Source organism: Armigeres subalbatus, chromosome 1 (genome assembly GCF_024139115.2).
Source record: "Armigeres subalbatus isolate Guangzhou_Male chromosome 1, GZ_Asu_2, whole genome shotgun sequence".
Taxonomy (NCBI): domain Eukaryota; kingdom Metazoa; phylum Arthropoda; class Insecta; order Diptera; family Culicidae; genus Armigeres; species Armigeres subalbatus.
This window is the reverse complement of record NC_085139.1, coordinates 94,979,332-94,992,517: the sequence shown is the minus strand read 5'-3', so window position 1 is coordinate 94,992,517 and position 13,186 is coordinate 94,979,332. Positions and strand designations below refer to the sequence as shown.

The window sequence follows — 13,186 nt, the reverse complement described above, 5'->3', positions numbered from 1 at the left end:
AAAAGCCTCCAGAAGCTGAAAAGCTTCCTCCAGAAGCTGAAAAGCCTTCCAGAGCTGCAAAGCCTCCAGAAGCTGCAAAGCCTCCAGAAGCTGCAAAGCCTCCAGAAGCTGGAAAGCCTCCAGAAGCTGCAAAGCCTCCAGAAGCTGGAAAGCTTCCAGAAGCTGCAAGCTTCCTCCAGAAGCTGGAAAAGCTCTCCAGAAGCTGTAAAGCTCTCCAGAAGCAAAAGCTTCTCAGAAGCTGCAAAAGCCTCCAGAAGCTGCAAAGCCTCCAGAAGCTGCAAAAGCTTCCTCCAGAAGCTGCAAAAGCCTCCAGAAGCTGCAAAGCCTCCAGAAGCTGCAAAGCCTCCAGAAGCAGCAAAAGCTTCCTCCAGAAGCAGTAAAAGCTTCCTCCAGAAGCTGGAAAGCTTCCTCCAGAAGCTGGAAAAGCTTCCTCCAGAAGCTGTAAAGCTTCCTCCAGAACCTGGAAAAGCTTCCTCCAGAAGCTGGAAAAGTTTCCTCCAGAAGCTGTAAAAGCTTCCACCATAGCTGTAAAAGCCTCCAGAAGCTGTAAAAGCTTCCTCCAGAAGTTGTAAAGCCTCCAGAAGCTGTAAAAGCTTCCTCCAGAAGATGGAAAGCTTCCTCCAGAAGCTGTAAAAGCTTCATCCAGAAGCTGAAAAATCTTTCTCTAGAAGATAGAAAAGCTTCCTCCAGAAGCTAGAAAAGCTTCCTCCAGAACCTAGAAAAGCTTCCTCCAGAAGCTGTTAAAGCTTCCTCCAGAAGCTGTAAAAGCTTCCTCTAGAAGCTGTAAAAGCTTCCTCCAGAAGCTGTAAAAGCTTCCTCCAGAAGCTGGAAAAGCTTCCTCCAGAAGCAGTAAAAGCTTCCTCCAGAAGCTGTAAGAGCTTCAACCAGAAGCTGTAAATGCTTCCTCAAGAAGCTGTTAAAGCTTTCTCCAGAAGTTGGAAAACGTTCATCCTGAAGCTGTAAAAGCTTCCTCAAGAAGCTGTAAAAGCTTCCTCCAGAAGTTGGAAAACGTTCATCCTGAAGCTAGAAAGGCTTTCTCCAGAAGCTGGAAAGGCTTCCTCTAGAAGCTGGAGAAACTTCCCCCACGATACTGAAAAAGCTTCCTCCAGAAGCTGGAAAAACTTTCCCACAATGCTAAAAAAGCTTCCTCAAAAATCTGGAAAAGCCTTCTCAAGAAGCTGGAGAAGTTTCCTCAAGAAGCTGTAAACGCATCATCCAGAAGCTGTAAACGCATTATCCAGAAGCTGTAAAGCTTCCAGAAGTTAAAAGCTTCCTCCAGAAGCTGTAAAAGCCTCCAGAAGCTGTAAAGCTTCCTCCAGAAGCTGCAAAGCTTCCTCCAGAAGCTGCAAAGCTTCCTCCAGAAGCTGCAAAGCCTCCAGAAGCTGCAAAGCTTCCTCCAGAAGCTGCAAAAGCCTCCAGAAGCTGCAAAGCCTCCAGAAGCTGGAAAGCCTCCAGAAGCTGCAAAAGCTTCCTCCAGAAGCTGCAAAGCCTCCAGAAGCTGGCAAAAGCCTCCAGAAGCTGCAAAGCTTCCTCCAGAAAGCAAAAGCTTCCTCCAGAAGCTGCAAAGCTTCCTCCAGAAGCTGTAAAAGCCTCCAGAAGCTGCAAAAGCTTCCTCCAGAAGCTGCAAAAGCTTCCTCCAGAAGCTGCAAAGCCTCCAGAAGCTGCAAAGCCTCCAGAAGCTGCAAAGCCTCCAGAAGCTGCAAAAGCCTCCAGAAGCTGCAAAGCCTTCCTCCAGAAGAAAAGCCTCCAGAAGCTGCAAAAGCCTCCAGAAGCTGCAAAGCCTCCAGAAGCTGAAGCCTCCAGAAGCTCCAAAGCCTCCAGAAGCTGCAAAGCCTCCAGAAGCTGCAAAGCCTCCAGAAGCTGCAAAAGCCTCCAGAAGCTGCAAAAGCCTCCAGAAGCTGGAAAGCCCTCCAGAAGCTGTAAAGCCTCCAGAAGCTGCAAAGCTTCCTCCAGAAGCTGGAAAAGCCTCTCCAGAAGCAAAGCTTCCTCCAGAAGCTGCAAAGCCTCCAGAAGCTGGAACAGCCTCCAGAAGCTAAAAGCCTCCAGAAGCTGCAAAGCTTCCTCCAGAAGCTGGAAAGCTTCATCCAGAAGCTAAAAGCCTCCAGAAGCTGGAAAAGCCTCCAGAAGCTGCAAAGCTTCCTCCAGAAGCTGCAAAAGCCTCCAGAAGCTGGCCTCCAGAAGCTGCAAAGCCTTCCTCCAGAAGCTGTAAAGCCTCCAGAAGCTGCAAAGCCTCCAGAAAGCCTCCAGAGCTGCAAAAGCCTCCAGAAGCTGCAAAAGCCTCCAGAAGCTGCAAAGCCTCCAGAAGCTGCAAAAGCCTCCAGAAGCTGGAAAAGCTTCCTCCAGAAGCTGCAAAGCTTCCTCCAGAAGCTGTAAAAGCCTCCAGAAGCTGCAAAGCTTCCTCCAGAAGCTGTAAAAGCCTCCAGAAGCTGTAAAAGCCTCCAGAAGCTGTAAAAGCTTCCTCCAGAAGCTGTAAAAGCTTCCTCCAGAAGCTGTAAAAGCTTCCTCCAGAAGCTGTAAAAGCTTCCTCCAGAAGCTGGAAAAGCTTCCTCCAGAAGCTGGAAAAGCTTCCTCCAGAAGCTGTAAAAGCTTCCTCCAGAAGCTGGAAAAGCTTCCTCCAGAAACTGTAAAAGCTTGCTCCAGAAGCTGTGAAAGCTTCCTCCTGAAGCTGTAAAAGCTTCCTCCAGAAGATCGAAAAGCTTCCTCCAGAAGCTGAAAAGGTTCCTCCAGAAGCTGTAAAAATCTTTCTCTAGAAGATAGAAAAGCTTCCTCCAGAAGCGGGAAAAGCTTCCTCCAGAACCTAGAAAAGCTTCCTCCAGAAGCGGCAAAAGCTTCCTCCAGAAGCTGTAAAAGCTTCCTCCAGAAGCTGTAAAAGCTTCCTCCAGAAGCTGTAGAAGCTTTCTCCAGAAGCAGTAAAAGCTTCCTCCAGAAGCTGTAAGAGCTTCAACCAGAAGCTGTAAATGCTTCCTCAAGAAGCTGTTAAAGCTTTCTCCAGAAGTTGGAAAACGTTCATCCTGAAGCTAGAAAAGCTTTCTCCAGAAGCTGGAAAAGCTTCCTCAAGAAGCTGGAAAACATTCATCCTGAAGCTAGAAAAGCTTTCTCCAGAAGCTGGAAAGGCCTCTAGAAGCTGGAGAAACTTCCCCACGATACTGAAAAAGCTTCCTCCAGAAGCTGGAAAAACTTTCCCACAATGCTAAAAAAGCTTCCTCAAAAATCTGGAAAAGCCTTCTCAAGAAGCTGGAGAAGTTTCCTCAAGAAGCTGTAAACGCATCATCCAGAAGCTGTAAACGCATTATCCAGAAGCTGTAAAGCTTCCTCCAGAAGCTGTAAAAGCTTCCTCCAGAAGCTGTAAATGCTTCCTCCAGAAGCTGTTAAAGCTTCCTCCAGAAGCTGTTAAAGCTTCCTCCAGAAGCTGTAAAAGCCTCCTCCAGAAGCTGTAAAAGCTTCCTCCAGAAGTTGTAAAAGCTTTCCAGAAGCTGCAAAGCCTCCAGAGCTTCCTCCAGAAGCTGCAAAGCCTCCAGAAGCTGTAAAAGCCTCCAGAAGCTGCAAAAGCTTCCTCCAGAGCTGCAAAGCCTCCAGAAGCAAAAGCCTCCAGAAGCAAAGCTTCCTCCAGAAGCTGTAAAAGCCTCCAGAAGCTGCAAAAGCTTCTCCAGAAGCTGCAAAAGCCTCCAGAAGCTGTAAAGCCTCCAGAAGCTGTAAGCCTCCAGAAGCTGCAAAGCCTCCAGAAGCTGCAAAGCCTCCAGAAGCTAAAGCTCCTCCAGAAGCTGCAAAAGCTCCAGAATGCTCCAGAGCAAAAGCCTCCAGAAGCTGCAAAAGCCTCCAGAAGCTGCAAAGCCTCCAGAAGCTGCAAAGCCTCCAGAAGCTGCAAAGCCTCCAGAAGCTAAAGCTTCCAGAAGCTGCAAAGCCTCCAGAAGCTGCAAAGCCTCCAGAAGCTGCAAAGCCTCCAGAAGCTGCAAAGCCTCCAGAGCAAAGCCTCCAGAGCTAAAAGCCTCCAGAAGCTGCAAAGCCTCCAGAAGCTGTAAAAGCCTCCAGAAGCTGTAAGCCTCCAGAAGCTGCTTCCTCCAGAAGCTGCAAAGCCTCCAGAAGCTGCAAAGCTTCTCCAGAAGCAAAGCCTCCAGAAGCTGCAAAGCCTCCAGAAGCTGCAAAGCCTCCAGAAGCAAAGCCTCCAGAAGCTGGAAAGCCTCCAGAAGCTGGAAAGCCTCCAGAAGCTGGTGCCTCCAGAAGCTGGTGCCTCCAGAGCAAAGCCTCCAGAAGCTTCTCCAGAAGCTGGAAAAGCCTCCAGAAGCTGGAAAGCTTCCTCCAGAAGCTGGTGCTTCCTCCAGAAGCTGAGCTTCCTCCAGAAGCTGGTGCCTCCAGAAGCTGGCTTCCTCCAGAAGCTGGAAAAGCCTCCAGAAGCTGGTGCCTCCAGAAGCTTGCCTCCAGAAGCTGGTGCCTCCCAGCTTCCTCCAGAAGCTTCCTCCAGAAGCTGGAAAGCCTCCAGAAGCTGGTGCCTCCAGAAGCTGGAAAGCCTCCAGAAGCTGGAAAACTTCCTCCAGAAGCTGGAAAAGCCTCCAGAAGCTGGTGCCTCCAGAAGCTGGAAAAGCCTCCAGAAGCTGGTGCCTCCAGAAGCTGGTGCCTCCAGAAGCTGGAAAGCCTCCAGAAGCTGGTGCTTCCTCCAGAAGCTGGAAAAGCTTCCTCCAGAAGCTGGAAAGCCTCCAGAAGCTGGAAAAGCTTCCTCCAGAAGCTGGTGCCTCCAGAAGCTGGTGCCTCCAGAAGCTGGAAAAGCTTCCTCCAGAAGCTGGAAAAGCTTCCTCCAGAAGCTGGAAAAGCTTCCTCCAGAAGCTGTAGAAGCTTCCTCCAGAAGCTGTAGAAGCTTCCGCCAGAAGCTGTAGAAGCTTCCGCCAGAAGATGTAGAAGCTTCCTCCAGAAGCTGTAGAAGCTTCCTCCAGAAGCTGAAAAACCTTCTTCCAGAAGCTGAAAAAGCTTTCTCCAGAAGCTGAAAAAGCTTCCTCCAGAAGCTGAAAAAGCTTCCTCCAGAAGCCGGGAAAGCGTCCTCCAGAAGCTGGAAAAGTTACTCCCAGAAGCTGGAAAGGTTGCCTCCAAAAGCAGGAAAAGCTTCCTCCAGAAACTGGAAAAGCTTCCATCAGAAGCTGGAGCAGCTTTCTTCAGAAGCTGGATAAGCTTCATCTAGAAGCTCCAGAATCTGCTAAGAAGTTCTAAAATGTAAGTTATAAATGTTAAAATGTTCATAATATATAGATATTAGTTTTAAATAGTAGTATAAATACTAATAATAAATAATTATTCTGGAAGTGTTACGGCGAACGGTGGCTGATGATAAAGATAAAGACAGAGAAGACAAAATAATAAACATTCCGTTCATTATATGTATAGAAAATCAAAAAACTCTCAATGAATTGATCGTTCGAATTTGCTCCAGAAAACGTGCCAAATTGCTCATGAACAAACGTAAATTTACATAATAGAGACCGACTGTTCTCACGAAAAAATATTCGTTCCAACCCAGCAGGCGCCATCGATAATCACAGGACGGTTCAAACTTGTTTTTTTTTTGCGTAATTATTCACGTTACATTCATCCTTGGATGCATCCCCTGAATCCGCTCTACCATCCCATTCAAAACAGGCCGAAAGTTCTCAACCGTAATCAGCTGATTATGCGAGAGTATGCTGTGCGGATGATGTCTTTCGACCGGCAGCGGTATGTTTTTGCTGCTCACTTTTTTGAGGAAGAATTATCATCGCCTTTAAACAGCAACAACTTGTAAGAAAGTATCATTTTGCGACTCTTCTTCCTGTGGTCGAAGGGAATGCATTCCGCATAGTGACAAGACGACGACGTCGCCGAAGAAGTTTGATTTTGATTCTGCGAACGAATACATTTGAGTTGTTTTACTTCTGGCCAGTGAACATAGAAATCCTTCAACCGGATCAAAACACGATAATTTTTAAAAACTCATAAATTCAATTATTTCTAAATATATTAGTTATAGTTATAGACTAATGAAAAAACTGAAGTTCTAGACTTTCGAGAATAAACTTGCTCAGTTTGCTCTGATTTATAGAAAAAAAAAGAACAACAATAAAAACAGATAAACATCCGTGTCTGATGACCACATGAGCTGATTTTTGAAACTGATTTTATATATTTATACTGAATTAACAGTGTACTTACGTATTCCTGTCGAATGACCTACACTCTTAGCGGCGCAAAGCTTCATCTTCGCTCAATCCCAACATTATTGTTTCGGGTTGGGGTCTCTAATCATCGGCTTCATCATCGTCATCATCATCCTCATAGAGACCAAGCGGTAGAGTGTGGGCAAAAGGAGGCATCGGATCGGAGCCCCATCTCCTGCTCGAAAAGCCTTGAAAAAAAAAAACTGTCGGCGGCAAAGGAGAATCCACGGAGACTACGAGAAACCTGTTTGCAAAAAAGGATCGTCTTTCGGGGCGGCAAATTTCGCAAGAATTCGCGCGGCGGCGGTCGCCCCGTAGGTAAGAAGACCCCTAGAATAGAGTCTTGTACATATTAGGTCTCAACATCGCATGAACGATCCGCGCGCACAAACGAGATGCGAAAAGCGAGCATGCTTTAATTGATGGGAGGTCTCCTCCTTGTCGATCTTCGGTCCTCGGTGGGCATGAAGAATGACGTATAATTGCATACAGTCAAATGGGTTGCAGGAGGAGCGTGGGGAGTAGAAATTGCGATCTTGTTGAGGTTCCTGGTAAATATTCTAATGTGTTCTAAAGAAGTTGTTTCTTTTTTGAGACGGGTACTGAATGTTAGAACAAAAGGTTTATATTCTAAACAATGCACAAACTTTGAAGAAAATGTTAATCATTTTTGAAGACTAAAGGTCCATAAACGTGATGGGAATAACTGTTTTTATGGGAGTGAAGCTTCTACTGAAGTTCAGCGTGGAAAACATTCCGATGCTTTATTAAAGTGTCATTAGCTTTTATTTCCAGTTTTTAAAAGAAGCTTGTCTTGCTTCAAGTGGAAGCTTCCTTCGTTTTTCCAGCTTCTGGAGGAAGCTTTTCCAGCTTCTGGAGGAACCTTTTCCAGCCTCTGGAGGAACCTTTTCCAGCTTCTGGAGGAAGCTTTTCCAGCTTCTGGAGGAAGCTTTTCCAGCTTCTGGAGGAAGCTTTTCCAGCTTCTGGAGGAAGCTTTTCCAGCTTCTGGAGGAAGCTTTTCCAGCTTCTGGAGGAAGCTTTTCCAGCTTCTGGAGGAAGCTTTTCCAGCTTCTGGAGGAAGCTTTTCCAGCTTCTGGAGAAAGCTTTTCCAGCTTCTGGAGAAAGCTTTTCCAGCTTCTGGAGAAAGCTTTTCCAGCTTCTGGAAGAAGCTTTTCCAGCTTCTGGAAGAAGCTTTTCCAGCTTCTGGAAGAAGCTTTTCCAGCTTCTGGAAGAAGCTTTTCCAGCTTCTGGAAGAAGCTTTTCCAGCTTCTGGAAGAAGCTTTTCCAGCTTCTGGAAGAAGCTTTTCCAGCTTCTGGAAGAAGCTTTTCCAGCTTCTGGAAGAAGCTTTTCCAGCTTCTGGAAGAAGCTTTTCCAGCTTCTGGAGGAAGCTTTCCCAGCTTCTGGAGGAAGCTTTCCCAGCTTCTGGAGGAAGTTTTCCCAGCTTCTGGAGGAAGCTTTTCGGGCTTCTGAAGGAAGCTTTTCCAGCTTCTGGAGGAAGCTTTTCCAGCTTCTGACGAAAGCTTTCCCATCTACTGGAGAAAGCTTTCCCATCTTCTGGAGGAAGCTTTTCCAGCTTCTGGAAGAGAAGCTTTTCCAGCTTCTGGAGGAGAAGCTTTTCCAGCTTCTGGAGGAGAAGCTTTTCCAGATTCTGGAGGAAGCTTCCAGCTTCTGAGGAAGCTTTTCCAGCTTCTGGAGGAAGCTTCCAGCTTCTGGAGGAAGCTTTCCAGCTTCTGGAGGAAGCTTTCCAGATTCTGGAGGAAGCTTTTCCAGCTTCTAGAGGAAGTTTTTCCAGCTTATTGAGGAAGTTTTTCCAGCTTCTTGAAGAAGCTTTTTCAGCTTCTGGAGGAAGATTTTCCGGCTTCAGGAGGAAGTTTTCCAGCTTCTGGCAGTTTTTCCAGCTTCTGGAGGAAGTTTTCCAGCTTCTGGAGGAAGCTTTTCCAGCTTCCAGAGGAAGCTTTTCCAGCTTCAGGAGGAAGCTTTTCCAGCTTCTGGAGGAAGTTTCTTCCAGCTTCTGGAGGAAGCTCCAGCTTCTGGAGGAAGCTTCTTCCAGCTTCTGGAGGAAGCTTCCAGCTTCTGGAGGAAGCTTTCCAGCTTCTGGTGGAAGCTTTTCCAGCTTCTGGTGGAAGCTTTTCCAGCTTCTGGTGGAAGCTTTTCCAGCTTCTGGTGGAAGCTTTTCCAGCTTCTGGTGGAAGCTTTTCCAGCTTCTGGTGGAAGCTTTTCCAGCTTCTGGTGGAAGCTTTTCCAGCTTCTGGTGGAAGCTTTTCCAGCTTCTGGTGGAAGCTTTTCCAGCTTCTGATGAAAGCTTTCCCATCTTCTGGAGGCTTTTTCCAGCTCTGAGGAAGCTTTTCCAGCTTCTGGAGGAAGCTTTTCCAGCTTCTGGAGGAAGCTTTTCCAGCTTCTGGATAGCTTTCCAGCTTCTGGAGGAAGCACCAGCTTCTGGAGGAAGCTTTTCCAGCTTCTGGAGAAAGCTTTGCACGCTTCTGCAGGAAGCTTTCTAAGCTTCTGCAGGAAGCTTTTCCAGCTTCTGGAGGAAGCTTTTCCAGCTTCTGGAGGAAGCTTTTCCAGCTTCTGGAGGAAGCTTTTCCAGCTTCTGGAGGAAGCTTTTCCAGCTTCTGGAGGAAGCTTTTCCAGCTTCTGGAGGAAGCTTTTCCAGCTTCTGGAGGAAGCTTCTCCAGCTTCTGGAGGAAGCTTTTCCAGCTTCTGGAGGAAGCTTTTCCAGCTTCTGGAGGAAGCTTTTCCAGCTTCTGAGGAAGCTTTCACAGCTTCTGGTGGAAGCTTCTTCCAGCTTCTGGAGGAAGCTTCTTCCAGCTTCCAGAGGAAGCTTTTCCAGCTCCAGAGGAAGCTTTTCCAGCTCCTGGAGGAAGCTTTTCCAGCTTCTGGAGGAAGCTTTTCCAGCTTCTGGAGGAAGCTTCTTCCAGCTTCTGGAGGAAGCTTTTCCAGCTTCTGGAGGAAGTTTTCCAGCTTCTGAGGAAGCTTTCCAGCTTCTGGAGGAAGCTTTCCAGCTTCTGGAAGCTTCTTCCAGCTTCTGGAGGAAGCTTTTCCGGCTTCTGTAGGAAGCGTTTTCAGCTTCTGTAGGATGCTTTTCAGCTTCTGGAGGAAGCTTTTTCAGCTTCTGGAGGAAGCTTTTCAGGCTTCTGGAGGAAACTTTTCCAGCTTCTGGAGGAAGCTTTCACAGCTTCTGGAGGAAGCCTTTCCAGCTTCCAGAGGAAGCTTTTCCAGCTTCCAGAGGAAGCTTTTCCAGCTTCCAGAGGAAGCTTTTCCAGCTTCCAGAGGAAGCTTCCACCTTCTGGAGGAAGCTTTTCCAGCTTCTGGAGGAAGCTTTTCCAGCTTCTGGAGGAAGTTTTCCAGCTTCTGGAGGAAGTTTTCCAGCTTCTGGAGGAAGTTTTCCAGCTTCTGGAGGAAGCTTCTTCCAGCTTCTGGAGGAAGCTTTTCCAGCTTCTGGAGGAAGCTTTTCCAGCTTCTGGAGGAAGTTTTCCAGCTTCTGGAGGAAGCTTTTCCAGCTTCTGGAGGAAGCTTTTCCAGCTTCTGGAGGCTTTTCAGCTTCTGGAGGAAGCTTTTTCCAGCTTCTTGAGGAAGCTTTTCCAGCTTCTGGAGGAAGCTTTTCCAGCTTCTGGAGGAAGCTTTTCCAGCTTCTGGAGGAAGCTTTTCCAGCTTCTGGAGGAAGCTTTTCCAGCTTCTGGAGGAAGCTTTTCCAGCTTCTGGAGGAAGCTTTTCCAGCTTCTGGAGGAAGCTTTTCCAGCTTCTGGAGGAAGCTTTTCCAGCTTCTGGAGGAAGCTTTTCCAGCTTCTGGAGGAAGCTTTTCCAGCTTCTGGTGAAAGCTTTTCCAGCTTCTGAAGGAAGCTTTTCCAGCTTCTGGAGGAAGCTTTTCCAGCTTCTGGAGGAAGCTTTTCCAGCTTCTGGAGGAAGCTTTTCCAGCTTCTGGAGGAAGCTTCTCTAGCATCTGGAGAAAGCTTTAATAGCTTCTGTTTCAGTTTTTGAAGAAAACTTTCATAGCTTCGGGAGAAAATTTTCTAAGCTTCCGGAAGATGCTTTTTCAACTTTTAAAGAAAACTATCGAAGCATCTGTAGGAAGTTTTTTCAATCATCAGTCATGTGGATATTTTTGAAATATCCTGAAGAAAAAAATTGCCACTTGAAATGAAATAATGCAAGAGACATATTCATAACATTGTAAGAATAGTTCAATTGATTTGAACAGTATTATTGCATTGTGTAAAACCCGCTTTCGAATGAACTTATTTACTGCACGATGAAGGGCTTCGGATATGTGCATGACTGATCAACTAATTATCGTTCTGAAAACAAATATGCACCCAAACCGCACGAATCTCCGGAGAATTTATAAATATTCAAAATCAACCGCACTGACTGACTGTCAGAGCTGCCTTAGAAGAACAAGTGACTGGATCGAAGCCAACTGCACTGCGGCTAGTGCAACGCACACCGTCAATATCGCTGGCTAGGAAGAACGCATTTGTTTACTTTACACTTCACTCCTTTCCAAAGTAAACAAGCTCCAACCCAGTCAACGATCGGGCGACGACAGGCGTCCACCAGTAGTGGCGACCAATACGGGCCATGGACCTTTCCAGTTGGTACAGCTAGTTTCTTCGTTGGTTTGTTGGATTAGAATGGGCCGCAGTTGTTTGCCGATGAAATTATCCAACCGATGGATATCAAACAGTACGTTCGGAAATCTGTACTCGAGTGACCCCTGGTTCAAACAATGTTTCTGGATTGAAAGGGCAAGCCATTTTTATGAATCACTCACTTAATATTAGAATGGAAGAATTATTTACAAAAAGGTTTCCTAAATTGTGAGACGGCTCAAAACTATATTTTGTTAAATCCACTCTCCGATGGTTCAAGCCTCCTTTGTTCTTCTAATCTCTTCAGCAATATTATTTATTGCTCCCATTATCAAGTTTCAGCACGTTGTGGGTACATCGGTCGTCGGCACGGTACGATCACTTGTCGTTGTGTTCAAGTTCACTGCCAAGAATCCAATCCAATTGTTAGAAAGTGCGTACAAGAAATAACCCAGTCTCGACACGCACTTCGTTTATGACCGAATTCGGGCTCGTTGGTCGGAGCTGTGTAAACGCGACAAACAGGAAATCATATGTTCAATATGCTAGACTGTTCCAGACACTACCATCAGTCCAACAGAACTAGGCCCCAAAGTGGCCGGAGAGCGGCCTAACTTTGGCCTTTTAATAGGACACCGGTTGTCGTTTTTGTATATTCGGCATATTCTTATGAAACTTCTCGATATTTTAATAAGTAAATTGTATAAGTTGTTTTTATATTGCCACTTTTTTGTTGTGATTCTAGAAAACATTTATTATTCGATAATGTCGTGACTCGTATTTTTTAATAATCGGACTTGATAAATAATTAACTTTTTTTTGCACTTGTTTGGAAACACGTTTATTCCACTTCAAATCGTCCAACAAACTGAAGCTAATCTCCTAAGCCTGCTGCGATTCCAATATTATTCAAATTCAATCACACCGCTTCATTTTCAAATATCCTATACTTGCTGCGAATGAATTCCATTGTTTTAATTCTACTCGTTCATTCACACCATCTGTTTTCAAATATCTTACGCCTACTTCGATCTACCCCATTAATCTTTTATCATGCCCATTCAATTACACCATCTATTTTGAATACCTTATGCCTACTGCGATTCAAATGTATTTATCCATCATCCTCGCCTGTACCTGCCTTTTTGGAATAAATAATCTTTGTTCCGATTCTTCTAAATTATTATTATTAATATTTTTATATAATCTCATTTCAATCTTATTTTGAGAGTTTCTTATACGACTTCAATTCATAATATGTATTTATTTATTTTAATCCGTGCGCTTCCCAACAGATAACATTGAGGTGAGTCTCTGAGATAACGCATTGTGAATATCCAAACAAATCAGTTTCACATATTTTCGATTCCGGACCCCAACTGTATGGTCGATACATAAAAGATATAAAATCCCTATTAACATTGATAAATTGTTCTCTGGACTTGTAAGGTCATTCCACTCAAAAACATAATACGGATTTGATCTACTACTCTGAGGAACACCCAAGTAAATCAATAGGTGGAACACCCAAATATATTCATGAAGGAATTCTAACACGAATTCCTAAACGGACTCCAGGACGATTTCTTGGACGCACTTTGGGACGAACGACGAACTACAGGATAGACTCTAGGACGAATTTTTGAAGAGATTTCAGGAAGAATATCTGGAGCAACTCCAGGGCTATTTCTTTGAGCAACTCCAGGCTAAATTTCTTTAGCAACTACAAGTCGAAATCCTGGAGGAGCTAGAAGACAAATTCCTGGAGCAATTTTCTGATAAACAAAACAAACAAAAAACAACTCCAGGATGAATCCCTGGGAAAACTGGGAGACGAATTCCTGAGTAGAACTCTGCGACGAAAACAAACAAACATCTGGAGGAACTTGTGCGTGTGTATATCTCTATCCTTCACGCAACCGGAAGCGTTGGGCAAGAAGTACTACGAATAATTTGATCAGATCTCATGCTCAGTAATGGTGTCCTTTTAATTATGAATACTAGTACACCCAGGTTTTTTTTAACACGGTTTGGATTTAGTCGTTTAAGACCTTCAGCATCAATGAAACAATGAGTTAACCCCACGAAAAAATTCAGAAAAAATCAAAGAAAATTCAGGGGGTATTTAGAAAGCTGTGAAAATTCAGGTTACCCGAGAAATTAATGAATTTCAACCGTGTAAAACAAAACCTGGGTGTACTTTAAAAAGAATTCACGGGGATGGGGATGTACCAGCTATCCACAAAAGGTGGTCGTAGAGCAGCGGTACAGTGTATGACGGGCTGCGGAACAAAAGATCAAAAGGACAAAACATCGAATTAACAAATTAAAAATGAACTCTTTAATGCAATCTGCATGATCGAAACAAAATGTTGAATAATATGCAGGCTTCGGAATTCTCGCTCATATGAATAAAAACC

The 13,186-nt window shown here is 45.3% G+C and overlaps 1 protein-coding gene across 1 annotated transcript in view; it reads right to left on the bottom strand.

Moving 5' to 3' along the window:
- Positions 1-13,186, bottom strand: part of LOC134202889 (M-phase inducer phosphatase-like) — a 648,085-nt gene that overhangs the window by 218,602 nt on the left and 416,297 nt on the right. The gene's annotated exons all lie outside the window — the stretch shown is intronic.